General features: G+C 43.3%; 1 protein-coding gene across 1 annotated transcript in view; it reads left to right on the forward strand.

Moving 5' to 3' along the window:
- The first annotated feature begins 633 nt into the window (after nt 1–633).
- The window catches only part of SV2C (synaptic vesicle glycoprotein 2C), a 131,960-nt gene continuing 106,067 nt past the window's right edge, over nt 634–26,526 (forward strand). The window contains exon 1 of the mRNA XM_081090467.1: nt 634–865. The gene's annotated coding sequence lies outside the window, so the exon portion shown is untranslated. The remainder of the gene's footprint in view (nt 866–26,526) is intronic.

Consider the following 26,526-nt stretch of genomic DNA (forward strand, 5'->3'; position numbering starts at 1 on the left):
TTTAAAAAATTAAATATTCGGTCGTCTGCCCCCTACCCCGCCACCCCAAAGGGCCGCTTCCAATGTCTGCCTGTGAGCCTGGCTGTCTGGCCCTACCAGGCATTGAGGAGATCCCAGAGCCCGGCCAAGTTTCCTCCTGATGCTCCTACTGCGCCCTAAGCTTCCCCTGGACCGGAGTACGGAGTGGGGGTAGGGGTCGGGGGAATGGTCAACTTAGCCCTGCCTGGTGGCTTCCTGGAAGTCAAGTGAAGTTAACAGTCCGTCCCTGGCCCAGGGATAGGAGGCAAACTCTCCCCGGCAACCGCGGTTCAGCACTGAAAATCCTTGTCTCTCGGGACCGGACTCGGGGCACCGCCCCCAGGTGCGCAACGCATAGTCACAGCGACTAATTAAGGACGGGTGCCCTTTCCTTCACTGTCACAAACTCAGAGCCCTGACTTCCTCCAAGTACCCGCCCCTGGGGGTGGCTTTATCTCCACCGACCCCGCGGCGCAGCAGGACCCCGCCCTCCCGGGGCGCTTCAGCCCGCCCCCGGGCCGGAGTCGTGCGCCGCTCCCGCCTCCCCGCGCGCCGCGCCTCCCGCCCCGCGTTCCGCTCGTACTCCAGCCACGCTGCCGCCGGCACTGCAGCACCGGGAGGAGGCGCAGGCGGAGGAGGGGCAGGAGGACCGCAGCGTGTGAGTCGGGAGCCACTTTGCCGCCCCTCCTCTCGCTGCTGACACGCTTGGAGGAGTCACCACTCCGTGCGCTGCAGGAGAGCGTGGCAGACGGAGGCGGCCCCGGAGAGCGAGCCGGAGCGACGCCCGCGCGGTGGCGGCTGCAGAGCTGATTGCACCCAAGGCAGGGGGTCCCCAGCGGCCGGAGCGGTGAGTGAGGGACCCCGGCAGCGGTGACGGGATTTCCCGCCGCTGCTTAATTTTCCTTCCCGACCCAGAGGCCAGGTGCCGCAGCCTTGGGAACTTTTGCTGCCTTGTGGAAGCGCAACTTTGCCCCGCCTGCGGGCGCCAGGTGCTGCCCAGCCGGGCACCTTTGCTGGGGCGGGACCGGGGAAGTCGGGGTATATACGGCTGGTGTGACTTCCCCCACCCTCCCCCCAGTTGCCTGGGGTAGGTCAGGGGAGGTGGGCTCACTTTATCTCAGATTCCTGGGGGAAGTATGTGGGCAGCAGCGATGCGGGGGCCGCGCCCTCCTACTGTGGGGACCTACACGATCCTTGCTTCCCTGGTTCGACGGGCAGGAGGAGGAGGCTGATCCGCACTAGCAGCTCTAAGTCCCAGGCTGGGTGTTTGTCCTGTACCTCCATTCCAGCCTTGGGCTCAACTTTTCGGCGGGGATCCCTCTGCAGACGTGAGGGTGGCGGGAGAGCAGAGGCAGCCGCAGTGGGTACTGCGGGAGCCGAAAAGAACACGGGAATTGAAAAACTGTTCCAGTAAGTCCTCGACGCGCCTGTCTAGCGTCTAGGGAGGGACGGAGAGAGGGAAACGCGCGGGGCTGTGGCTGTGAGTGCCTGCGCGTCGCTACCCTGCGCCTGCATTCAGAAAAACCCTACCGAGCGCCCGCTGGGCTCCAGGTGAGGCTGAAGAGACGTATTGGCGTGGGGCTCCGTGGGGGAGAAAAACCCATCACATGTAAACAAACTACCGAGATAATTTCCAGTTGTGGTGCGGGCTTTGGAGACGATCACCCAATCCATTGACCCCTCTCTTAGAGGGCTCTTTCCCCTGGCCTGGGTTCTAGAACTGGAAGACATGTCTCCAGCCTGTCGCGGGGAGCCCCCGGGCTGGGCCCACGAGGACTGCGGAATGCGGTGATGAACTTATGGGGAGGTGGGCACCCGCCGCGAATGCACCACCCAGCGCATTTCTGTGGGCTTGCGGGGACCTCAGACGCCCGGCACCCGGGGACGGGGAGGAGGGGCTGAGTCACTGAGCACCGGGGCCGGAGGTGCCGCCAGGATGGCCCGAGCGGGGGGTGCTCGCGTCACCCGCTACGTGTGCGAGTGATGCAAATGCAGACCCACGAGGGGCAGGCGGGGGTGGGCGGCGCAGGGGGAGGCAGGAGTCTCCGTCTGGGAGCGCGCGTGTGTGCGTCAGAGGCTCTCTGGTGATGGATGCCCGGTAGTGCACCGCTGCGACCCACGGGCAGGCGGGGGCGGATGGACTGCGGGCGGGGGGTGGGGGGGCCCGCAGAGGCGGCGCGGGCGGCCTGGGAAGCCCCGCGGTCCGGGCTGCGGGCAGGTGGGCGGATCCGCAGTGCGCCGCAGCGCCGGGAAGGCGCCCCGCCGGCCGGGCGCTCCCCCGGGGACCGAGGACAGGGGTCTATTAAGGCGCCACCATAGGGACCCTATGGTCTCCTCTCTCGCAGGGCCTCCTTCCCGCGTACTGAGCTGACTGACAGCGCGAGAAAGTTGTTGTCGTTTAATTCTTATCCTTAATCCTGGAGGAGAATTGGCGTTAGTTAATCTCTTTGGCGTTCACTCGCAGGGGCAAATTACGGAAGGCCTCCTGCTGGCGGCGAGTTTTCCTGTGAAAGCTTCGGTGTTGAGGTGCATGGGATTCGGAGGAGCTAACTCGTTCCTTCACCGTTCTTCGGGCGTAAGCCTGAGAATGGCTTACAAAAAACAATGTGCTGCATCCTTCTTTCCTGATGTAAAAATATACGTTAACAACAGCACAATGAATGCATTCCCTGGTAGAAAATAAAAAGCACAATCCGCGTTTCATTCTATTTACTAGTATTATAATTATTATTTTTTTAAAGACCACACTTTCTGGAAATCGAATGGCAAAGGTTTTTTCTGCTGGTTTTACTGAGTGAGCCCCAATCTGCAGTGTGTGTGGCAAAAGGAATGAAAATGGGGGGCGGGAGGGGGGAGGGCAGAAAAGCAATGATCACACAGTCCAGACAAAGATCCCAGTTCCCACTTTACCAGGTATTATGTTATGTCACTTTGGGCAAGTGATTTACCCTCTTGGGTTCATTTTGTACATGTGAGGAATGTGGAAAATAGCTCAAACTAGCTCGGATTACAGAGTTGTTTTGAGGACAAAAGAGATGGTCTCAGAGAGCTTTGGACGTGCAAATTCTTTATGAATGCAAAATATTACGAAACACCGTCTCTTTAAAGAAAAGGAAAACAATTTTATCTTTTAAAAAATTCTAGAGACTTTCTCCAATACTGTTCCTTTAATGAAATTTGGCCTTCAGACTCAGCAGATGTAGACAATAGATTTTTCCTAATCGTCCAATATAACATCAAATGCCATTAGTTGCTGTCTGGAGAAGGAAAGGGGGGGGGGGGAAGCTCTGGATTACACCTCAGTGTTGTGGTGATGTAGTGGAGAAATCGAATTTATTTTTAATGACCTAATGACAGTAAAAGTAGCTTCTCTGGTCGGACCAGCAGACTAGCCTAAGAGCTTCTAGGGGGAAATCCTACTCATTATTAAGTCTATAAGATTCCCTAAGTGTGGAAGGTGCCTCAGAGAACGGGATACAAGTTCTTCCCCCAGATTACCGCAAAGGGCATCACAATGGGCATCCACAATGGGCATCACGTGACTGCAAGTACCAGGAAATCCATTTCCTATCATTAGGGATTATTAGTTTTTACTCTGAGGTAAGCAAGCTTGTTGACATATTTCATAAATAAAAACATCTGATTTGTCAAAATGCTTCCTAACCAGCTCGCTACGTTTATTCATGTTATTCATACGTAATAACCAATATCTGTGAATAGTGAAAGCAGGAGGCTGCATCAGGGGAAAACCTAGGATTCGCCTCTGTGCTTCTTGGTTCTACATTGCTGAAAATTCTGTCTGATCTGGTTTAGAACATGTACTTCATAGCCAGTTAATTTCACACGAAGGTATCATTTCTGTAAAGTCTGTTTGTAAACCTGGGAGAGGCAGTTCCCCAGCTGTGTGCAGTTTTGGTACAACATCGCAAAATTGTTTTTGTTTGCTTTTTTTTTCAATTGCCAGCCCTACTGAGCAACCAGTGTAAAATGTGGCCGTGGATAGAATTTGGAGCTTTTTTCTTTATTTGAGACAGCTGAGAGTATCGATGGGGGAAGAGCCACTACTTTAATTCTTTCTGGAAATACGTCTTAATGGGATCTACAGACACCACTTAGTTTTATCCTGATGCCCCACTTAGGGACTATGATGATGGCTTCCCTGTTGGGAAGAATTGAACAAATGGGGAGGGGTGGATTTGGATGGCTTGGTCTTTTCTGGTCCTAATATTCTTTCCCTCCATGAAATGATGAAATATATGATGAAATATGAGTTTTATTTTAAACTTGAACTTTGCTTACAAGTAGAGTATAGGAAGTGATTTTGATGGAGTCGGATTGAAATTTTACTTGGAGCTATGGGCTCTGTTTCTGTAGAGGAAATGGTCTGTTGGGTTTTGTATTATGCCATTGGGAGCATTAATTAAAACATTTTAAAAGGTCAAATTTGAAAAACAATAATCCCAGCTTACTGTAAAGCAGATATTTAAATCAGTTTAACATGACAACATTTAAAATGTTTTCTGTACTGCACACCATGCCTGCTCTATCTTTTCCCATGGACAGTATGTAATACAAATGATTAAGACCAGACACTAAGAACTATATTGATGAGCTTTTGTCTTCTCATAGCACTTGGGCCCTCTTACAATTCAAGAGCACAGTGAGATTTAGGACAGATTAGAATAAGTGCTTCTCTTGTCACTTGTCACTATTTGAAAATCCTATGAATTAGAATCTTAGAATCGTCAAATAGACCAGTGCTTCTCAAATAGTTGTGTGTATCATCCCTTCCTGGGAAGCATGTTCAAATGGAGATTCTGAGCCCTATCCAAGACATTCTAATTGAGTGGTTTTGTGGGAGGGCCCAGAATATGCTGTTTATCAAGCTCTGCCAAGTGGGTTGGATGCCATCGTTTTGGGACCACACTTGCAGGGACCCTTGACCTAGGCAGTGTGGCATAGAGCCAGAGCCCATGGACTTACTAAGCTATGTTGCTCTCCTTAACATTATCTCCTTGACGCCCTTAGAGAAGTCACATTCTAGCTGGCAAGACCGATTTGAAGATGACTAATTCTTTGGTAAGAGTCAATAAGGCAGGGGATTGGAAAGGACTCTGGAGACCATTGTGTAGTAGATGACATCAAAGAAGGGAGGGCACAGGCAGGAAGAGCATCGTGTGTGACTGGCCAGTCTGTTAGAGTAAAGACTGAAAACCTTAACCTACAAGGCCTGCAAGGCTCTGAACAGTCTGGCCCCTGCTCACTTCCATGACCTCATCTTGCAGAACCTCCCAGACCTTTCCCATCCTGGCACCCTTCACACGTCAGCCTCTTCCTGCTATGGCAACCTTATCACCTGCTCCAACCTACCTTCACCGTTTCAGCTCCTGTGTTCTTCAGATTCTAGGCCGGCCTTCCGTTTCTGGGGACGCCTCCCAAACCTCTCTCTTGAGGTTAAAATTCCCTTTCCTCTCACAGTGTACTTTTGCTTTTAGTAAGGCTGTCAGAGAAAAACGGATGCGCAGTTAAATTTGAATTCAGATTGTGAACAAACATTGTTCTTAGGGGCAGGTTGTTGTTTTGTCTTGCTTGTTGTCTCTAGCGTCTAAAAAAGCATCTGGAACACAGCAGAAGCTCCGTAAATGTTATGAGATAAATTAATGAGCTATTTGGGAAAAAATGGACAAGTTTCTTAACCTCTCTGAGCCGTCATTTTTCAGCTGTGAAAAGATGATTTTTGTACCTACTTTTTAGGATTGTGTATGAAGACTAAATGGGAAAATATACATAAGCATGTTATTTTGTAGACACTGTACTTTGGAAAGTGGCTTTTCTTTCAATGTCTTGTAAAATGAAAGGATTCCTTCTCAATGTAAGAAATCCAAATTCCTTTTTATTATAATGCAGTCTTGCTAGCAGACAGGTGTTTCCTGAACATTTACCAATGCAGGGTGCTCTGAGATTTACCTGGGCAGTTCTGGAGGAGTACCCATCTGCAGACGGTAGCACCCGGGGTCGGCTTCATGGGCTTTCATCGCTGTGCAGTCACACAACCTCACATGCAAAAAGGACTCTGTGGCCCGTCTGGTGTGGCTCAGTGGTTGAGCGTCAACCCATGAACCAAGAGGTCACTGGTTTGATTCCTGGTCAGGGCACATGACCCAGTAGGGGGCCTGCAGGGGACAAAGCAGGCCAATCGAAGTTTCTCTCTATCCCTCTGCCTTCCTCGCTCTAAAAATCAATAAAAAACAAAACATATTAGAAGGGCCCTGTGTTTGATTTATATGCTGCCATCACTACTTGAAATTCTTGGAACAGGGGCCCCATGTTTTTCTTTTGCTTTGGACCCTGCCAGCTATGTCGCTGGTCCTGGTGACCAGTACATGTTTGTATATAGCACATGCATTGGGAACATTATATTTAGTCTTCCTAATGACCCCGGGCCTCTCCTTACTTGGAGAATTTGTGTTTTTCCCCAGATATGGCTTAGAATTGCCTGAACCAAATTCAATGCCCTTTGCACTACACCAGGACGGCCCTCAACTGATTACAACCACCCGTGTATCTAAACCTTTGCCTGAGCATCAGGGGCTTCTAAAGGACTAGCCTTCGGTCTCTTATTTTAGGTCACTCCTCTGGATCCTCCCATCTCTGCTCCTGAAGTTGCTGGATGACTGGAGCTTGAAGTTCAGGCTGCCTTTGTAGGAGCACCAGCAGTGTGTTTTAGACGAGATCGCCGCAGTGTTCAGGTTTTAAAATATGCGGATTTACATAAGATAAATAGTGATCTTGAGGGGTTGAACTTTTCTAAGAGAAATATGAGATGTTTGTTCTTTGCTTTAAATGGCCCAGCTGAGTCATGCAGCGTGGAGCCTCCGCAGCACGGAACGCCCTGCGCTTTGGCAGTGGGTAGAGAAGGTGACCCACTTTATCATTTCAGGCTTTGACGAGCTTGTTTTAGATGTACTCATTTTAATATTACTTTTTAGATGTTTTAAGTAAGCCTTTTTTTTATTCCATTATGCACTTAAGTGTGTTTGTATTTAAGAAGCAACATTCTAATAATTCCACGGGGCCATACTCATGTTTGCCCTCATACTATTATTCTTTCCAACGCGGGACAGTATGCTCCAGTTCATGCACATCCAACACATTAGGAACTGCATTGAACACACAAGTAAGCTAAGTATAAGGATGGCTTTTGAAGTATCCAATTAAATCTGCGTCCTGAGTTTCCTGTTGGCCAATCAGTGTGGAGGTAGAGAAACGTAGACCCACCGTAGATAGCACCCAGTCATTCTCTGGCTCTATTCTTAGCCCAGCTGTGGATTCCCAGGCTGCTGCAGAGATTCCTCATGAGCTTTCTGAATCCTCAGGGATCAGCTGCAGTCTGTGTTCCGGTTCCCTGCAGGGTTGATGGACTGCCTCTCACTGCCCAGAGTGCCGTGGCCCCAGAATTGCAGAAACTGCTGATGCTACTGAATCCTCTCATATCCCCAGAGAGCTTAGAGGACTGCATGGAGACTGGTGAGAGGACACTTCAAGTGACACAGCATCCTGTATTTTTAATCAGCAGTCCCCTCTGGCCATTGTCCTAGGACCATAAATAATGGGTCTCAAATTGCTGTTCACTTGGGATGAGCCTTTTCTCAGGAGACTTCGTAGGTCCTCCCTTTCACACATGTTCAGAGGTATCACAATATTAAGATAAATCATCAGAATTTTGTACAGGATGTTTGTGGCATTATTATCTGTGGTAGTGGAAAGCTGGAAACATCCTAAATTTCCATCAGAGGGTAACCAGGTCAATAATGAAATACTACATAGCCACTGAAACGAATGAAGTGAACCCCTATATGTAATTAATATGAAAATATTTTGAAGAAATGTTATGAGTTTAAAATATAGCACTTTATTGACTAGAATATGTGCTATGCCTATATTTTTAAAAAATTAAGATATATTTACAAGTCTGGAAGGATAAAGACCAGACAGTTATCTTGTGGGAGCAAGACAGAGAGAATCTTACACTTAGTACTTTATATATTTCTGAATTGCTTGAGTTTTCGACAATAATCACATATTACTTTTGTAATTAAGTCATTAGTAAAGGTGGCAAAAATTAATTTCAAGATGCTCCTAAGATGCTACTTTTCAAATATGTCTAAATATTATTTTAGTGGCTAAAAAGCGGTGCTAGTTTTTCCCATGGAAAATTTTCTAGTCCATAATATGGGCAAGGTAATCAAAATTGTGAGAACATAAATTATATTGGTACTCAATAAAGCCATTTTCATTTTGAATGAAAAAAAAAAGAACCCACTTATAATCATTGAATGCAAGGACCCTTGAGAGGGACAGCTCATTGCTGACTTAGGTTATTAAAGCTTCCCCTACTCCCCCACCTCTGTTCTCAATAAATCTTATGTGTTCAATAGCTGTCAAAAGCCTGTATTACTACTCAGAATATTTTGCTTTTAGGGACATTTTTCATTCTGCTATGTCTGTGTATTTGAGGGAATTGGAGATGGGCAATTTTTTATCTTCTCTTCTCATGGGCCTAGAAAGTCCTCCCTCCCACTATTGATCCTCCCCCACTACTAACATTTGCCTATGGGAAAGGCTCCTAGCTGTTCTTCAAGCCTCAGCTTAAAATTTCATGACCCTCTATGGTAGAATTCAGGGCCCTTTATCTCTCTCAGTCCCTGGTAGCCACCACTGTGGGAGAGCTTCCCCTGCTTTGTCATCATGTCCTCTCTCCATGTGTTTTCCTGCTGCATTCTGAGTCCCTTGAACCTCAGGGGAGAGCGCCAAGTCACTGAGATCTTTGTAACTCTCAGTGCTGGACACATAACAGCTAAAAATATTGTAAATAATTTTTAAACCTTTTAAATTGAAATCTAGAGGTAAAAGTGCATGTTTTAAAAGGGTATATAACTCAATTGGTTTTCACAAACTGGACATATCCCTTTAACCAACACCCAGCTCTTGAGAGAGATTATTCCCAGTGCTCCAGAACCCTCTTGCATGTCCTTTCCAGCCATAATTCCCTTCCACTTTCCTGACTTCAGTCCTTTGGCAATGCCTAACAACGCTCTCCTGCTCCCATGGACTTTTTTCCGGCCCACTATCTGGGAAACTGGTTGGCAGAGCCTTACCACTGCTGATGGACATGACAATGCCCAGGATGCTTTCTCTAGATGCCCAAACTTCCAACCCACGAGGTGCCAGAGGCAGAGTAAAGGTCACTAATTTATTCCATCCTCCTCTGGGCTACAGAGCAGCTCTGCTCCTGACCTTAGACTTAGTCCCTCATGAGCATTTCTGTCATTTGACTTTCACTTGTATCAGAACGGATGTTTCCTTCTATTTCCAGTTTACTAAAATTTCTTATGAATGTGTATAGAGTTTCATCTAATGCTTTTAAGTCTCTAATTACAAAATCATTTCTTTTTAATAGCTAAAGTCTCCAGAGTTTCTGTTTTTTCTTATGTCAGTTTTGGTAAACGACATTTTTAAAAAAGAAATTTGTCGATTTTTATCCAGGTTGTGAAATTCATTGCATAGTTATTTATAATCACTGTGTGTGTTTTTATTCTGTGAACTCTGTGATTCTTGCATTGAATTGTGTTTTCTTCATTGCTTCAAATACTTAGAAGCTCAATCAATTTTTTTAAAAAAATATATTTCATCGATTTTCTACAGAGAGGAAGAGAGAGGGATAGAGAGCCAGAAACATCGATGAGAGAGAAACATCGATCAGCTGCCTCCTGCACACCCCCCACTTGGAATGTGCCCACAACCAAGGTACATGCCCTTGACCGGAATCGAACCTGGGACCCTTGCGTTTACAAGCCGACGCTTCATCCACTGAGCCAAACCGGCCAGGGCTCAATCAATTTTTTTGTATAGACTCTAGAACTCGAGAGTCCTGTGGCATTACCTTAAGACCTTTAAAAATGAATATGAATTATTTAAGATGTGTTACTTCCTACTTTGTAGGGACTGTAGTGGTCTCTTAGTTCTGGCAAAAGATTAATTTCTCTTTGAAGTCAGATAAATTATCATGCAAGATACTTTCTCTAGGAAGCTAGACAGCAAATTATCATGTTGGATATTTTTAGTGGTCCATAGAATGGCTTCTGTCAATATTCTCTTATGTAAAAAGAATGAGAACAAATATCAAATGGTGTATCTTTGTTGCTCAATACATCTTTGATATGTAAAAAAAAAGATGTATTTTCTATTTAATTTGAACATGGAATAATTTCCTTTGGTTATATGCAAGTTTTTAAACTCATTATTTCTTTATCATGGAATAACAGCTCTAAAAATAACAGAACATTAATAACCAGATAGGATGACAGATAAACTTAATTAAAAAATATCTAAGTGAGAGAACCCAGGTTTGTAGATGATACCAATTTATTTCAAAGCAAAAATGTTTGATAAAAATGAAATACTCATGTCCTGGCCCATGGCTCAGTTGGTTGGAGCATTGTCCTATATACCTAAAGGTTTCGGGTTCAATCCCCAGTCGGGGCACCTATGGGAGGCAACTGATTGATGTTTCTCTCTTACATTGATGTTTCTCTCTCTCCTCTTCCCCTTCTCTAAAAATCAATAAAAACATATCCTTAGGTAAGGATTAAAAAATGTTTTCATGAAATACTCATGGGCTTGCTGTGGGTCTACTGATTATTTAATGCTATATGTGTTTATAATCTGCAAGGGTAAATGAACCATGATTTGAATTTTGATGACAAGGGTTTTATGTTGTGACAACCATGGATCTTATTTAATCCTTATTACATCTCTGCCTGCCTCTATATGAATCTGTCAGGATATGGCGGATTTTGCATATTCTGTCCTTCAAGGTGATTGTAGTGGAATCTGAGCTCATGGCATACACATTGCAATGGCTTGTTGGAGGCCCTTCTACATCTCAGCAACTCATAAGGCTAGTGACTCAGCATTGTATGTTTACATAGAACTGGTTATCTTCTGCCTTTTCCCTGAACCCCACCCATTCCTTCTTTTTCCTAATATCCAGCCATTCCCTGTCCAACATCATGAATTTCTCACTGACTTTTCTATTCCTCCTTTAACCATACTTGCCTCCGCTGGGCTGGGTGGGCAAGTATTTGTCAGACATTTATTGCTACATCAAGATGCCTAATCAGACCCTCCAAAAGTTGCTAACTTAAAGCACTAATAATTTCTGTTCCCCCATGCACCTGTGGATTGGCTGGGGCCTGGATGGTGTAGGTGGAGCTTGCTGAATTTTCTCCAAGTAGCAGGTTAGGTTCAGGTTTTTAATCCTAGTTGGAATAATTGGCTGTCCAGTTCATGGTTTGTTTTTTTTTTGCATGGAGATGGCGGAAGTACAAGAAAGGTGGGTGGAAACATGTGATGCCTCTTACTTAAGCCTAGGTTCAGAACTGGTGCCTGCCACTACAGCCCACCTTCCACTGATCAAAAACGTGCAAGGCACAGTTCCATATAGCAAAGCATTGCCTCACTTACGGCACCGCTTTCCAATGTCCCAGCAGACGTTCATTTAGGTGAAAATTGTCTTTCTAATAAGTGAAGCCTGGAACTTTTTCTGTTTTATATATAAACACAAGTATTTTACTCATAACATTTTATATAGTCAAAAATATTTATTTTTCAGTAGTGAAACTACTAATAAATCAAGGAAAGATTGTGTTTTGTTTTGTTTCAAGTCATTTTAAAAATCACATCAGTGGTGACAAGCACTGTGATATTTAAGTTGCTAATAAGCTCACCTCTATTTGTCTGCATTGGTGTTTGTTGCATTCATGGTAAGTTTACATTTAGAAGCAAACAGCTGATGTCTTCACTTTGTATTCTACAGTTGTTCCATGGGATATTTACATATTTAAAAACATGATTTATTATTTCTTCTATTTCTCCTTATTACTGTTAGGGCATTATATAAGTATTTTGAATTTATGTCTGCAGGTAAGGTTATTTTATCTATGAAAATTATTTATTATGGCTTTGCAAAATACATGTTTTTGGTAGGGCTGTTGGCTGTTCTAGATTCTCCATTTTAGCAGCACGTGTAATGAGCTGACATATGTTTGAGGGTGGGAAGGGGCAGGTTGTGACACAAGGAATGCTTTTCCATCTTAGCATTGTGTCTGAAGGAACCGTGCTCTTTCAGTAAAGATCGCCACATATTCTTCCAGCAGTGGCTGTGAAGGGAGGTAGGATGTGGGGGCGGACCTGCCTACAGAAATGGCATATCTGTAGAGAATATACAAGCCTTTATCATACTTCTACCTCGAGGCGCACCCCTAATGCAAGCAGTCGGGGGGACTTGGGCTGTGAAGGCACTGAGTGTTTACTACGCTACTTGAATCTTGATTGTGAAGGGTGAAAATAGGGTAGCCAAATGGTCGGCAAACTGCGGCCCCTTGAATGTGGCTCTTCCACAAAATACCACATGCGGGCACGCACATACAGTGCGATTAAAACTTCGTGGCCACACTGAAGGAGCCAAAGAGCCGCATGTGGCTCGCGAGCCGCGGTTTGCCGACCACGGGGGTAGCCAATTGTTCCAGGTAGAATTAGAAAGCTGAACCTAGCCTGCAACTGTGAGAAAACCCAGAAGAGAGAAGAAGCAAACCAAGTGTTCCAAGATGGCTGCTCCAACAACTGCGGGAGATGCCCAGTGGTAATCTGGTGGTTTCTTCCTAACCGTGTTTTTAAAATCCCATTATTCTCTGAGGTCACGGCCAGACAGTGCTTCCTGTGGGGTTCTCCTGCCAGAGTTTTCTGTGTATGAGGGTGGGAGCCCCCTGAATTGCTTCCAGAAGAGACTCTGACAAAAGAGGGAGTGAAAACTCGGCAACCTATCTTGGTCCATAGTTCAAGGATCCGAATATTTTCCTATCAACTGAAAATGCTGTGAGGGTAATTCAGAAGAAACAAATCAGAAGACAGTGAAAGAGGGATCCAGAAATAATATATGATGCTCTGTGTACCTTTTAATTTAAAGTTGGAGTATTGATAAGGGCACACACTCTTTATCTATGGCAAGTAGAGGACATTGTTGTTGGGACAGGGCTTGCTTCATTTATTGATAAATACATTACCACTGATTGTTTGCCCAAACATTCATTTCTGTGAACCTGACTATGTAATGATCATGCCTGCCTTTTGGGATACAAATGTGCATGAATAAAAAGGTTTGATAATATTCAAAGGCAGTGAATTAAAAAAAATCCAAACTTATAAAGGTCAACATTCACTTCCCAGCAAGCCCAAGGAGAAAAGCCAGTGTTTAATATATTTGATGTGAGATGTAGGGATATAACCTATCTTACACCTACAGCTTTATCTGACATCAAAAGAATTACGTGATTCTTCTTAAGGGCAGACAGCAGCAAAACCTACTGGGAGATTTGGGGACATTTGAGCTCCACCCATGTTACACAGATGGAGCCTGAGCCAAGGTTAAAGGGATATTTTATAATAAAGGTCTAATCCAGTTTAGTCCCAATTTTTTTGGTATTATGCACTCCCTAATTGTTATCATACTAGAGGCCTGGTGCATGAAATTTGTGCACGGGGGGGGGGGGGAAGGGAGGGCGGGGAGTCCCATCAGCCCAGCCTGCACACTCTCCAATCTGGGATTCCTCTCACAATCCTGAACCGTTGGTTCACCTGCCTGCCTGCCTGGTCGCAGGCAGCTATCTTGTGAGGATGTGAGGGTTAATTTGCATATTACCTCTTTATTATATAGGATTACACAATTGCTATGCTGATTACCACATCAGGCATGTGGTGTGTAACATCATAGTCATATAATAAAGCTTCTAAATAAGATGGAACTTAACATTTCGTGCTATATGCAGTTGCTGGTTTAGAGATTTTTTTTTCCACTTAGACCAGCGTTTCTCAACCTGTGGGTCGCGACCCCTTTGGGGGTCTAATGACCCTTTCACAGAGGTCACCTAATACCATTGGAAAACACATATATAATTGCATATTGTTTTTGTGATTAATCACTATGCTTTAATTATGTTCAATTTGTAACAATGAAATTGAGGGTCACCACAGCATGAGAAACTGTACTAAAGGGTTGCAGCATTAGGAAGGTTGAGAACCACTGACTTAGACGATTTTGAAATTGGGTACTACAAAATTTTTAAAAATCCGATGATGAACTATCTTTGTCTAAAATTAAAGTGCCATCGAGTGTGCACTTGAGTTCTTGGGGCCCCAGTGATTTTTCTGAAGTTACTTCTACCAACCTCCTACTGGGAATATTAGCACTTTCTTTTGCTGGTGTGTGTCCGTGGGAGAGTGTGTGTGTGTGTGTGTGTGGTCTTCATTTCCTCTACTGATACTGATGGGTTGTGACATCTTCACTCAGGAAACCATGACCATGTTAAGTGCCTTCTCAGGGTCTTCTGACCGGATTGTATCTTTCTGGTAGGAGGGGTTTGCGCCCTCCCACGAAGGATAACTGACCACTGATTTTCAGTCTGGCTGACATATGACAACACAAAATTCTCTTCTTAATGGTTTCACTGTCTCTTTGACTGACAGTCTTGGAAATCGGTATGTCTAGTTTCCCGGGCGGCCACTCTGCTTGTCCTCAGCTCAGAGGCCTTTTGGGTTTACATTCAGGAGAGTTCAGCTTACCTTCTATTAATGGAGAGAGCAATTTATGATGATCTTTTCTGATCATAAAAGATTTTCCTCCTTTTTATCCAAGCTGAATTTTTCATTCAAAATTCCAAACTTAATTCTAAGAATTAGCCTGTGTCTCTGTGTGTATATTTCTTAGACTAACAGATTTCTCATGTCTCAGAAGAGATAAAATGGGGAGTTGGCAGTCGATGTGAATTCTGGTTTTTAGCTGGATTTTTAAAATGTGCCAAAAGTCTCTAAATGGACAGCCCTGTCAGCAAATTGGCCATCATATTTTATTTGTAAAATGCTCAGCAAATATTTATAATGTCAATAAATTAGCAAATGCTTATTAACGTTGTTCAATGTTAGGATAATTAGAAAAGGAGGAGCTTTAGATAAATCCTGACATTTGTTATTTAGACCTGGTTCATGTAAATCTGCCTTTTTATTCATCAGGGGGCTAAGGTTAACTATTAATTTATTTGTTTTGTTTGTTAGCTCAAAAACTAAAGATATACTCAATGAAATAAATTCAGCTTTATAGTACATAATGAAAACTGGCAGCAAAACTACTTTAATCCAATTTAGCACAGTTATTGCTCTTAAAGAGTACACTTTCCTATAAGATCATAAAAGGTACTTGAACTTATCTGGAGATAAGAAGACAGATATGTTTTCTTAATAACAGTCTTTGAGTATTTAAAAGTTAAATGCACAAAAGATGGTGCCTACCTTTTCATTTCTTCTTAAGAGGAAACAGGAGAAAATAGACGAGTAGAAAATTGAAATATTTTTTTAATGAAAGAGAAATTTCAATTCAATTTTAGTCAACAAATTGACCATCTCCCTTATGCAAGGGATAGTCTGTGCTCCTTAGGAAAACTGAGATGGGTGGGGTATAGCCTGGGATCTCAAGCACATAGACCTGGGATGGGGGCTCAGACGGGTTACATAGCAGAACTGTGAAAGGAAGAGTGGGAGTTCAGTAAAAGCAACCCAACACGCTGTGGTGGTCAGGACATTTGCTTAACGAAGGGTTTCTCTGTCTCAGCTCTATTGACATTTGGGCCAGACAATTTCTTGTTGTAGGGGCTGTGCTGTGCATTGTAAAGGATGGTTAACAGCCCCTCTGGCCTCTACCCATTAGATGCCAGTAGTCGAGTTATATTCTCATTTAATATCGGAAAACATTTTAAAAAATATTTTTATTGATTTCAGAGAGTATTTTCCCTCCAGTTTTCACAACCAAAAATATCTCCAAACATTGTCAAATGTTCTCAGTGTAGAAGAAGGTAGTGTGCAACATCGCCCCAGTGGAGAATCACTGATTTACGGAATAGAGATAATCTGCAAGAGCAATCACATTTGAGATGTACCCTAAAGGGCAGATGCAGTTGTTTGGGCATTTTGATGGAAGGGAATTATCTTTATCAGAACTGCACATTTAGAAAGATGAATCTGAAGTCAGGTGTGCAATGGCTTAAAGTAGAGAGAGTCTTGAGGTAGAGATACCAGCTGGGAGTGGCCAGTTTCAGTGACATCACATGGATGGACCCCATTCTCCATTTGTTCTGTGAAGCAGCCCACAGCCCTCTTGTGCCTCCATTAAGAGGTAGGCACTGCTCCAGCTGCTGGAACTAGAACAGCAAACAAGACAAAGTCCCTGTTCTCTGGGAGCTTACATTCCTGAAGAGGAGGAGACCAACACAACACATAAAAATGAAACTCAGAATACTTATAAAATTGTAAGACAGTTTATGTGATCATTGGTGACTAGAGAGGCTGCTAATATTAGTGATAAAACATATAATTAAGATACAGTAACAACTTTGTTGCAGTGAAATTACATTTACATCAACATTTATTAGAAATCTCTTCCCTAGGTGCCCGAAAATAGAAGTAAAATAGAATGTATTTCTTCCCTGTTGACCTATGAAAGTATCTGTTTTGAAGAACATTCTTTTCTAAGTTTATTCAATGGAAAGGGATTTTACTTGTGGCTATTGGACATTTGGACAGTTCCTTTTAAAACAGTGTTGTCATATGTCAGCCAGGCTGAAAATCAGTGGTCAGTTATGCTTCAAGGGAGGGCGCAAACCCCTCCCAGCAGAAAGAAATTATCTACCCAAAATACCACTAGAACATATACCTGGTCAAATAAAACTGATAAACAGTAACCATAGGTATTGCTTAAATATCTTAATTTGGAACAGTATGTTCTTGCTGATAAATATCACACAAAAATCACTATATTTGGATATACTTAAAATAATCTCATGAAGGGAAAAGAAAGACTTCTGATAGATTCTGTGTGGTGTGTGTGTGTTTAACATAACCATTTCCATTTGGTGATAGTTATCAACCTTCAATGTAAGGTTATAATGGTTCCAGCACATGCCAAGCCATGCTTCTAGGCACTTGTTATTTAGTTTTTATTGCACCAGGAGTCCAGGCCACTATAATCTCTCCTGTGGAATACAGATTCCTAGGAGGCCATTAGTTTTGTCCTTCTTTAATCCATTATATGTTGTAAAGCACAAAAAGACCACATTCATCTTCATGTTAAAAATCATTAGTGGCCCTAGCCTGTTTGGTTCGGTGAAAAGAGCATCAGCCTGAGGACTAAAGGGTCTTGGGTTCAATTCCAGTCAAGGGCATGTGCCTTGGTTGCAGGCTCGATCCCCAGCCTGGGTCAGGTGCATGTCTCTTTCACATCGATGTTTCTCTCTCTCTGCCTCTCCCCTTCACTTCCACTCTCTCTAAAATTCAATGAAGAAATATCCTCAAGTGAGAATTACACACACACACACACACACACACACAAAATCACTAATGGCCCTGGCCAGGTAGCTCAGTTGGTTGGAGGGTCATCCCAGTATGCCAAGGTTGCAGATTTGATCCACAGGGCACATACAGGAATCAACCAATGAATGCATGGGTGGGTGGAGCAACAAGTCCACGTGAATGTTTATGTAGGCTTTACTCGTGTCTCCAAAACTTGGAAACAACCCAAATGTCTTTCAGTTGATGAATGGTTAACAAATTGTGGTTTTTTTACACAATGGAGTACTAAATAATAAAAAAGGAACAACTACTGATGGGTGCAACAAGAAGGATGAATCACAAATGCATTATGCTAACTGAAAGTAGTCAGACACCGAAGCTACATAGTATATGATTATCGTTACTTGACATATTGGAAATGGCAAAAAATGGTTGCCAGGGGCTGGAGTCAGGGGAAGGGTTAATTGCAGATGGGCTTGGGGAATTTTGGGGGTGAGAGAACTTGTTCTATATTTTGATTATGATGTGTGTTTGTCAAACTTGGAACATTATATACAAAAAGGGTGAATTTTACTTCATGTAAATTATACCTTAATAAAAGAGCCTAAAACAATTTAATGTGTTGTGTCTCCAAGTAACTTTTACATATCACCTAGATTTGTTCCTGATTTGGTTTCCCTGTCCTTGGCGCCTCCTATCCTTGTCTTCAATAACTGGCTCATCTCCCAGCTCCCCCGTTGCTCTCTGGATGGACTCTTGCTCCTGCTAATTGACTTTAGCTCCACCAGGCACTGTCCTCTGATCAATTACATAAAATTGACTTCCTCAGAGCTAATCCCAGAAAACCCTGTGTTTTGATCTCATTATATTCTGATCGGAAACCAGTGAATGCCAGTTTTTTGCTCTTTACCCATTTACCTAGAAGAGCATAGATTCCTTCCACCATTCTCCTTGGCATGTTTGCTTCCACAGGCTCACCCATGCCCCTGAATGATGGTGTCTGGCTTTATCTAGGTTTTCAGTGGACATATGGATGAGTTTTTTAGCAGATTATAACTTGGGTCATGATATAATTTATTGTTCAAATGAGAACATTTTAGTTTAAAAGGTGGTGGGGTACTATTAATAATTATTCTAGGACAGTGATGGCGAACCTTTTGAGCTCGGCGTGTCAGCATTTTGAAAAACCCTAACTTAACTCGGGTGCCGTGTCACATATAGAAATTTTTTTGATATTTGTAACCATAGCAAAACGAAGACTTATATTTTTGATATTTATTTTATATATTTAAATGCCATTTAACAAAGAAAAATCAACTAAAAAAATGAGTTTGCGTGTCACCTCTGACATGCGTGTCATAGGTTCACCATCACTGGTCTAGGATATCAGGTGTAAACTACAATTGTCTCAGGAATCTGGGACATATGGTCACAGTAATTACATGGCACAGATATACTATATAGGTATTCAACAATTATATTCACTTTTAAGGTGGTTAAGTTAAAAGTGGCTATATAAGCAGTTCTTCACCCATTTTTCTTCATGAATTGCATGGCACACTGCTATGGGCATACTCAGCTACAATTCCTGGTTAAAACATGTAATTCCGCTGCTTTTTATCCTACTTGAGGAGCTATGTCAGAATGCAAATCAATGTGAGTTGATACTTTAGGACAGTGCTTGTCACATTTTACTGTGTGTACAAATCACCCGAGGATCTTGTTAAAATGCAGATTTTGATTCAGTGGGCCCGGGGTGGGGCCTGACATTCTGCATTTCTAACAAGGTCCCAGGTAATGCCAATGCTGCTAGTCCACAGAGCAGTCTTTGAGAAGCAAGGAAAACTTTGAAAGCCACTGGCCAGTTTGGAAATTTGATTTGTTGATAATGCAAAGCACCTGATTGCTTATCTGATGGCTAGGCACTCAAGTATTGAAACACTAAAACAAAGATCTGTTGATCCATTGTAATTAAATGTTTTGGTCCAATAAAAAAGCAGGAAAAAGTCACTCTATATTTCTTGATGAGGTTTATGCAGCCAAAGGCAGATGAGACCATTCATTGCTTCTCTTTAGTATAAGAAAGCTTGAGGGAAATAGCTATATTTTGCACACAAAAAAAGAAAATGAATGGATTGTTGAAGAAGTTTCTCTTAAAGTAATTTTTAAAGAAAATGGTTTTCTGATATTAAATTGAATTAAGTTAAAATGTTTTCAGCCTAGCTGGTGTGGCTCAGTGGTTGAGCATTGACCTATGAACCAGGAGGTCACGGTTCCATTCCTGGTCAGGGTTGCAGGCTTGATCCCCAGTGGGGGGCATGCAAGGGGCAGCCAACAATGATTCTCTCTCATCATTAATATTTCTATTTCTCTCTCCTTCTCCCTTACTCTCTGAAATCAATAAAAATATTTTTTAAAAATGTTTTCAGATATTAAATGAGAATATAACCTCCATTATAACCTTACATTGAAGGTTGATAACTATCACCAAATGGAAATGGTTATGTTAAACACACACACACACACACACACACACACACACACACGCACACACGTGCGCGCGCCAAACAGATCTATCAGAAGTCTTTCTTTTCCCTTCATGAGATTATTTTTAAGTATATCCAAATTTAGTGATTTTTTGTGATATTTATCAGCAAGCAACATACTGTTCCAAATTAAGATATTTAAGCAATACCTATGGTTACTGTTTATCAGTTTTATTTGACCAGATATATGCCCTAGTGGAATTCTAGTTAGATAATTTCCCCACAGATTCTGCATTTAGTACAGTGTAGAAGAAGTTCTATTGGGTAGTTTTGATCCCTAAGAGATGAATCGCAAATGTAAAAAATGAAATTATGGATGTATAAAAACTCAACACAAAGAAGTTAGGACTCTGTGTTTCCTCATAGAGCTAAATTAGATTAATGACCTGTCCTACATTGATTTATTATATGCATCCTTCACATTGTTGTCTTCTTTTATCAGTTTTAAACATGTGCAGATATACACTAACTGCTTTCTGGTTCTGTTTTACTATCTAGTTTAGACACATTAACTAGTTTATTTCTGAGAAAGTCATAGATGCCAAGTAAATAACAAGTAATAGATTTAAGTGAGGTTTTTTAAAATTTCACTTTCAGTGTTTTAGTTTCCTATTAGCTTATAAATTTGTTGAGTTCTGTCACTTCTCTGTGAAAAATGCAAACCATTTTATAGAGCTCAAAAGTAATAATGTATATATTGAAGTAAAATCCTCAACTAATTGCTACTCTCAAAATTCATAGTAATTGCATAATAACACTGATAACCATTCATGCCAACTTTAGTATCAGGTAATATAACTCAAAAGCTGACAGTTTTTTGAGATCTTTTACGCCAGCTTTCCAATTAATAGGTGAAGAAAAACAGAACAAAAGCTGTTAAAACACTTACCTAACTATGTAACCAGTTAGTGACAAAGGCAGTATTGGAATCCAACATTCTTCATTCATAGTTCAGTGCTGTTTTTATATGGCCTCCTGTTTGTTTTCACTTTGTATTAAGTGGTTTTTTTTTTAATGTTCAACGTGTCACCATATTTGATAAATTTTAATTTAAAGAAAAGCAGAAATTATCTACAGAAAGTATCAATGAGGTATCAAGGATGCATCTAGGTCTCTAAAATGGGCATTGAGTTTGCTCAAGGTTTACCAAAATGATTTTTCTCTACTACTTTTACTTGCCTCTGTCACCCTCCAAAGAAATAGAGGAAAAGAACATGAACATCTGCTTTCAATCATCCATGGACTTCTTACTGAAATTAAGTAAGAAGTGTCAAACATCAAAATAGAATTCAGCAGGGGGGAGTGACAGGCTATGTGGTGGCTGTGGGTAGCACTGTGAGCATTTGTATGTGGCCCCATGGACATAATGGCTATTCACTGTTGTCATGGCAGTCAAAATTAGCCAGTTTGGAAAGGAGCTGGCCAGAGTGCTGAAATGCCTGCTTTGCTTTTTTTTTTTGGGGGGGGGGGGGCGGAGTCAACAACAACAACAACCCCTAGAACAGCACTTCCTGAACTTATTGATCATGGAACAGCTGGAACTAAATCCAGTGGACAGTTACCAACTCTTACCTTTCGTTACCCATCAGCAACTTTTGCCACAGTTGGTCATTCCCTCCTGTGCTCATTGTTAAGATACTGTCTCTCATTAGAAGTGACAGTTCCTTCCACTTGCCACCTATGATTCAAGGGAGATGGCCTTGCTGGCACCTTGCTTCCATGCTTCTGGTCTCCATCCGTACTGTGAGAGGATACATTTCTGTTGTCTTAAGCCACCAGGTTTATGGTAATTTATGGCAGGCCTGGGAAAATAATGCCCTGCCTCATCATTGCCCTGTCAGAGACATAAGCGCCAGGTGGCTGACAGCCCTTTTTAGAAAAGGGTTCCCAGACCTACGAGGTCCCTCCTTTTAGCTCAGAGACACCAGCACCAGCTGAGCAGCACCTGCTTCTCAGGTGTCTGAGATAATCTCTGTGGGGCCCTTCTTCTAGGCATATTTCATAATTCTTCCAGCCCTAGAGGTGCTTGTTTTGTTTTTTTTCTTGCAGTCGCTACTCATTTTGGAGATCTGAGGGGCAATGATTACAGGAAGACATTAATTAAATGCTTTATAATTCTTAAGTAGAATCAAATGTAGGTTCATTTCATTTACAGCCGGTTTCCTAACAGAGTGGTTGCTTTGGGTTAAATTGCATCCTGCCCTAAGGAAGTTGAAGTCCTAGCCTCTGGTACCTGCGAATGTGTCTACTTGGAAGTAAGGTCTTTGCAGATATAACCAAGTAAAGGCCATTAGAGTGGGCCCCGATCTGACTGGTACCCTACAAGAAGAGGGACGTTGGACATAGAACACAGGGAGACTGCCCTGGGGTGGCAGAGGCAGAGACTGAACCGACGCAGCTGCTGGCCAAGGGGTGCTGAGGGGTGGTGGCCACTGTGAGAAGCGAGGAAAATGCAAGGAAGGAGTGTCTTCTACAGATCTTAGAGGGAGTGTGGCCATGCTGACACCTTCATTGCAGACTTCTAGCCTCTAGAACTGTTGTTTTATGCCACCTGATTTGTGTACTTCGTTCCAGCAGCCCTAGGTCTAATATACTTCTGAACTTGCTTATTCGTTTCAATTGTGTGTTGTTGTTGTTTTAGTGGAGTCCTTAGGATTTTCTATATGTAGGATACATTATATTAGAAAACTAATACAATGGTTTGTACCTGGGAAATAGATATTTCAAGACACAATGACTTGTCAACTCTGATTTTCCATAGAAATAGAATAACAATTAGGGGTTACATCTTGTTACCAACTGCTCTTCAGAGGAGTGACTGTCCACAGTGTTTTTAATCACCTAAAACTGTCAGTGGTGTCTCTCTGTACCAAATAGTGAAGCATGTTCTAATACGCATGTCACAAAGGGCTTGCTTGTATGTTTTTTGAGATCTTTAGGAGGAGAATGCTACTGAATAGAAGAGAAGCTGTGGGAGTTTTCAAAACAGCTAGAAGGGCCACCAACCCCAGGGTGAAGGAGGTGGGACGAAAGCAGAGGAGGCCCCCTCTGCTTGAAATCAAGTGTGCGGAGTGTGTGTGTGGTGGTCTCCTCTTGGGCTGTATGGATGTCCTTGGCAACGCAGCATCAATAGAAACGCACTTGGGCAGAATTGCTGGGTTTGCATGTAAAAAGTTAGGAGGCAGGGCACTCTCTCAAGCAAAGGCACGTTCCTGAAGCTATTGACCTAAGTGAGCAGACCCTCAGGGATTGTGGAGTTAGCATTTGGGAGTGAACAGTCAAGAGCAGTCCCATGGCCGCTCTGACTCGCAGGAACTGTGCTGACGGACCCCAGGGCGGCGAGGCTGGTGTACAGAAATGGTGATGGGGAAGTGAGCCAGCCTAGCAGCCAGCTCCCACCTCTCTGTGGAGCTCTGTTGTTGTTTGCCTCCTTATGTGCATTTTATGGAGAAATTAGACTGAATTTTGGAAGCCAGAATGGGATGAAAGCAGGCACAGTGTTGCCTACTGGCCAGAAAGATGCCGAGAGCCTGCACGTCGCAAGTTCAGCACTGCTTGGCTGCTGAAAACCAGCACTCAGAGCCGGAAGGCTTGGAGTTGGTTTCCCATTTCTTAGAACTGGCCCTCAGTGGCCCTGGGCCATTTCCATTACATCTCTCAACCTCAGTTTCTAGATCCATAAAACCTACTCTAAGTACAAATGAGGATCAAGTGAGATAATGTATGTGAAATTACTTTGTAAATGTTATTGTGCTATACAGATGACACAACATAAATGTATGTCCCTGAACACCACTGAGGGCTAGAAGGTGAATATTGCCTTACCGTGGTGTCCGTATTAAGCACCGAGTGAGGAAACATTGGGGGGAGCGGGGAGGGGAGAGGGACCAAATAAGCCAGATTGATTCTGCTTATATTTAGAGAACCTTTTAGGATCTTTTAAATCATTAGGACCCAAAGCTCTTACTTAAGTAAAAAATTCAATTTAGAGGAAAATAATCTACTTATTGTACTTGTTTGTTTTGTCCTTCCAGACATGTTGGCTCAGTCCTCAAACCCAGAGGTCCCAAGTGCTCTGTTAAAGCCCAAGTCACTGGTCACTTTCCTAATGAGTCTTTCAAAACTGGCTCACACACCTACTGGCAGTGCTTGAACCCTTTTCGGCCCAACGTCGAGGCTGACTCGACAGACCAGTTTCAAAACATACCACACTATGAAATGTTTTAAAGAATAAACTCTTTGATTGAACATACTTAATAATATAACCAGTGAATTTTTGGTTTAAACTTTAAAATAAGAACATTAAAAAGTTCAACATTCAATCGCATCAATTAATTTGGACCAGACGGTTTGAATTCCAAAAATAAAATTGGACCGCAAAGGGTTAAAGTAGCAGAATCAACTGGAAGGCAGCGTCCACTCTGAGCCCATAGGCCTTTCTGCCTTCCAGCAGGCTGGTGGAAGGACCCCTTCCCCACTCCTCCTGCCTTGGCCCCGTGTGTACAGCGTGCCCTGAAGCGTGGTGTGCAGTCCACCTGGTTATAATGCAGTCAGAGGCCCATGGGAAAGTGACTTGAGAGGAAATAAACTGCGCCCCCTTCTCACTGATCTCCCCCCCCCCCCATCACCCATCCACCACCACTCAGCTGCTACTTGCCACAGGCACTTGTGAATATGTTCTGGTAAATGTCACCATGGCCAGGGTTTGTTTTTTGTAAAGGACCTTTAATGATAAACTCCTCCACTGACTCCTTTTTGTTAAAATCTAGGCCTGTCTTTCTTGACGAATCGCATGTGATGTCCTTTGGATGATAGCAAAGGTGATTATTAATGATGAATACTTACAATGACCACTTGTGAATTATGTGAGCTTGAGAGAGGGTAAAGTGAGGCCTTTTTCCAGAAAGGAAATGAATGTGTCCTTCTCCCTCCCCCCTCATATGTCCAGCAGTGTATTCCATTTGCAGAGTGACCCCTGGGACTGTTATAATTAGATTCCAGTGCTGATGGAGACTGCAAGACGAAGGCGAGCATCTCTCCATAGCCTGGGTGGCCATGGCAGAAACAGTTCACTCCTTACTGATATCATCAAACTGGTTTGCCTCCCCTAGATTAGACCAGGAAACATCAAAATTAATTTGCTTTCCTGGGATCATACTAAGAGCAGTAGTGTCTGTCCTCCCCCTCTCCTGTGGGAAGTGCACCGATAGCCCGTGCAAGCCTCTGTCTTTCTTTCTTTTTTTTTTTTTTATATATTTTTATTAATTTTTTACAGAGAGGAAGGGAGAGAGAGAGTCAGAAACATCGATGAGAGAGAAACATCGATCAGCCGCCTCCTGCACACTCCCCACCGGGGATGTGCCCGCAACCCAGGTACATGCCCTTGACCGGAATCGAACCTGGGACCCTTCAGTCCGCAGGCCGACGCTCTATCCACTGAGCCAAACCGGTTTCGGCACCTCTGTCTTTCTTGAGGGAGCCTTCTGCTCCCTGTTGGCGGCCTGGCAAACATGTTTTCTCCCCGGTGCGGCTCGCCCTTGATGAGGGTTCCCCAGCACTAGTCCTGAGAATGCCTGTTGTGGGTTCAGATGAGTTTCCTGCTTCTTGGAAGAAAGATGCACACAATGCCTGCTAGCAGATTGCAGCTCTGACAGGCCTTGTAACAACAATAACAAAATCCAGTTTTGCTTAATTTAGTGTTCCATTCAGTGATTTAACAAATAATTTTATAATGGGTCCGCCATTCCTCTAGGTGCTGGGAATTTAGCCAAGAACCAAACAGACGTTCCTTATGGAGTTTATTGTTTGTGGGGAGAATCAGACAATAAAAAACAACAACAAATAAAAATATATAATACATTGTGAGATGATGAAAGATGATAAGGAAAATAGCATAAAGGGTCAGAACATGATAAATGAGGGGACTGTCTTAGATAGTGTGGTTTAGAGGTCTACATGGAGGTGAGAAGAAACTGGAAGGAAGTGAGGGAGGAAGGCTAGCAGTTATCTGGGGGGAGAACATTTCAAGCAGAGAGAATAGCAAGTGCAAAGGCCCTAAGGCAGAAGAGTGTTTGGCACATTGGAGTAGGCTGACGTGGATGAGGGGGTATGTGGTGGTGGAAGATGAGCCCAGAGAGGAGATGGGCTGGGCCATGTAGGGACTAAGGAAGTGGGAAGGAAGCCATGGGGCTTCTTAGCATGGGAATAATACTCTCTACCCTACCTTGGGGAACGGTTTCTCTGGTTGCTGTGTGGATAAGAGCCTCTAAGGGGCAAAGGTAGAACCAGAAAGAGCAGCAAGGCGGCCATTGCAGTATCCAGGTCAGATAGGATGTTGGCAGGACCAGGTGGGATGTTTGTGGGACCAAGTGATAGGCAGTAAGGTGGTGAGAAAGTGCTGGATATATCCCATCTTATTTGTCTATAAACTCTTTTTGAGGAACACTTTTTAATATCTTTTGGAATGCATTTTAGGAAACACTGTTGTAGATAATCAGAGGTTGATCAT

This window comes from Myotis nattereri (assembly GCF_964212035.1).
Source record: "Myotis nattereri genome assembly, chromosome: 4".
Classification (NCBI taxonomy): Eukaryota; Metazoa; Chordata; class Mammalia; order Chiroptera; family Vespertilionidae; genus Myotis; species Myotis nattereri.